Below are 3,483 nucleotides of genomic sequence, written 5' to 3' on the forward strand. Positions count from 1 at the left end.
CAAATAGGAGCAATCATATTCTTTACCCTCTTCCGAGTGCTATAAGGAACATTGACTTATCTAGAGTTTGGTCCCTAATTTCATTGTTAGGCTGGGAGGATATCGGGTGGCACTCCAGATCTCCCACTACTCTCTCCCTTGAGGGCTAACAATCTCGCATTAGTTTCCAATCAACTGAACCAAATTAGGGATTTTAATCTCTCACCATAAAATATCCAATTTTGCATCCAACAAAGTATATTTACCTATTTATTTGCACTTAACTCCATGGATGACATAATCTTCCATGAAATCAAATGTGATTCTCCCCTGCTGTAGAAATCATAGCCCTTGTTAGGGCATATGCTTCTCAACATGTTCTAAGTTTTCAATTGGCCAGATAGAAAACTACATGAAGATTAGAGTTCAAATCATCACAAATTATTAACTTTCAAAACCATAGAAAACAAAATCAATTATTCATAAAACCATATCTCAAAGTAGGGAGAAAGATAAAGAAGGCAACTCATAATTCATGACAATGATACAACGAAACATGTATTTCATATATAAAAATAAGTTTACAAAATAAAAGAAATAAGACACAACTTATCACACAATCCTTCCCAAGCAAATCCCTAGAAGTTCTCTCCAAGTCTTTTTTACTTTACAAGCAAACTCAATTCTCTCTAAGAAGTGTAATGAAGAAGAAATCTCTCATCTTCCCTCTCCTTTTACAACCCTAGATGAAAATTTCCTCTTCTACTCTCCTTGTCTTTCACGCCACCCTCTTTTTTGTCTTTTTTGTCCCCCCCTTTTGTATTCTTTGAAGTCTTCTTCTTTTATTAGGGGCTGCCTTATTTCAAAAGGAATTCAAATTTCTCTCCAAAAGTCAATTTTTTTGAATTCAAAAGACGTGTTATTTGATACAAGAGACATATCCCTTAATAAAAGAACCTTCCAAAGTGTCTACATGCATTAATTAATCTAATAAGTGTGTCGAAAAAGTGTCCCTTAAAAAATTCACGCAAAATTCATCTCGTACCACCTTATTCTACAAAAAGTCATCTCTGGCGCATCATGCGCCAAGCCTCTATCAAACGGTGCATCAAGCTCCAGAATCTTGAAATTCGCTGTTTTGGCACCAAATTTTGTCCTTTTTGCTATTTTTGCTCAAAATGCCTAAAAATGATATACGTCCAACAAAAACATGAAAATACCCTTCTTTAAAGTGGAATATCACCAAACATAAGCATAAAATATTGTCGACGCTATTTCGGGGGTTTGTGGGGAGTTGCCCATAAGAAGCTGTCGGTCGCTGGAATCAAAATCCCGTCGCCCGCTTTGGTAGGATGTTGAAGTATGAAATCAAACTGACCCCATTTTTCATAGTTTAAAATGAAATAATATTGTAACTCAAATCCTGTATCTATCTCAAAGGATAAACATAAGACTTGAGGATGAGGCTCGATCAAATAAGCTAAGGAAAGTATGACGTTCGTTTGGTCAGCGAAACCTTTGTGTTTGCCGACAAGTTCCCCTATTTAATATAAAGGATTAAAAAAATAGGGTTTATATTAAGATGAGTTAAGACATGCTTCCGATAAGGGCAAGCCCCTATAGTTTATTACAACTTAAATGACCGAAGTCACTTAAGAAGACTCTCAATAAAAATCAGGAAATATTATCTTTAAGGAACTTCAAAGGGTAGAAATTTTCAATGAAATTGGACATAGAGGTGTGAAAGGGGATTGGTTCAAATTTGGAACAATTTATTTTAGAATATAAAAGAGGAAGAACTAGGGGATGTCATGGATCGTAGAGGAGAACCTCAGTGACTTCCCAAGCTATCCTAATGTTTGGTTTAAATTTAGAGGAGAAAAATTTAAGTGTTTCATCCTGTCAATTTTATTAGTTAGGGCATATATTTGTATGAAGCAATCACACAAATATCCTGGAAGATAAGAGGATGTAGGTCGTGACAAACAACAAACTTAAAATCCTAAGATAAGTTAGGGCTTATATTGTATAGCAGGGCTATGCAAAGGCCTAAAGATGATGTGAGGATTTACGTTGCATAAGCAAGCAACCTTGAAGTCCTATGGCTTTGTTGTTTAAGTCTAAGGAAGGAGGATTGGTTTAGCTGGGGAAGACAAGTTTTGCTATTGAAGATGGCCGTGCTGCCCACCATGCTAGCTCCAAGTTCCTCACCGCAATGAGTTTGAGTTTTCTAGTGTGTCAAGTTATAATGCCAAATCAGGTGGCCCTATGGTTGAAGTTCTTTAAATTTTATGGGAGCATATTAAAGTTGATTAGAGTGATATTGGTTAGGATCCTACGGTTCCCTTGTTCCGGTACCACTATTTTCTATTAGATTTACTTAGTCCAAATGAAATTACTAAACACAACTTAATGAGTTCCATAATTTCATTTAAATCATGGGAATCCTCATTAGCAATCGTAGGATACCTCCTCCGAGGGATTCCCGATCATCCGATAGAGACAACTTAATTTAGTTACAATTGTAATTTTGTGTGATGTTTGTGATTAAATTCTGAGTTGTTTTATATTTTGAATATTGTGGCGGTGAATTTTATCTTAGTTGATTTTAGTTTTGGTTTTGAGCTTTGGTTTTGGTTAACATGAAAGTTTATGTTGTTTTCATACATGTATGTAAATGCAAGTATAAAAAAAGAGAAGCATGTAAGGAAAAGGCACAAGAAAGATGGTACTATAAACTGTAAAAGCGTACCTAGCGAGTCTTCTCGTTCCATCACCTGAAACTTAAAAATGCATGTGAGGGCATTTATGAAGAGCATGAAAAGTAATGTTCTTGTGGTTTTCCTAACTCTATGTTGTATTTTGGTGAGTCCTTAGAAGTTTAATTAAAGATGATTTCATTGAGCAAAGTATATTAAGTTGAATAGACCTTTGAGGTATCCAACAAGTTAGGTGGAGGAAGCAGATCTATGCCTCCCTCCCACCAACAGGTGAAAAGCCTCGAGTCCATTTAAACTTATTATGTTGCTTAATGGTTCCTCCTGTGAATACTTCTAATGCTCAGTGAACATTGATCTCTTAATTATCTCTAAGAAAGGGGTAATTATCATTTATCATTTAATTTGAAAACTTTGTGAGTGAATTTCCTTAAAGGGAAAGTTGGTGTAACCTGAACACAGCCAATTTTTTAATTAGGCTTAATGGTGTTTCAAGGATTTTTTATTATGTTATGTTTATTTTTCTAATTCTCATTTAGTCAATTTTGATTTTCAATTTTGATTTGGCATAAGTCACCAATAAGCCCTTAAGTCCTAGGTGAGTGTTTTAATTAGTTTTGAAAAGGTTAAGCTTTAAGTGGTCATGATTCATAATTTAAATTTTTATTTGAAAATCAAAATAGGGGTATTAAATCGATTAATTATTGGCTTCAAAAGTCATACCCCTAAGTTCAGGATCATTTAATTTTAATAAACTTCCAAATTTTAATAATTTAGAAATTTATTA

The sequence above is a fragment of the Phalaenopsis equestris genome, unplaced genomic scaffold (genome assembly GCF_001263595.1).
Source record: "Phalaenopsis equestris unplaced genomic scaffold, ASM126359v1 Scaffold000002, whole genome shotgun sequence".
Classification (NCBI taxonomy): domain Eukaryota; kingdom Viridiplantae; phylum Streptophyta; class Magnoliopsida; order Asparagales; family Orchidaceae; genus Phalaenopsis; species Phalaenopsis equestris.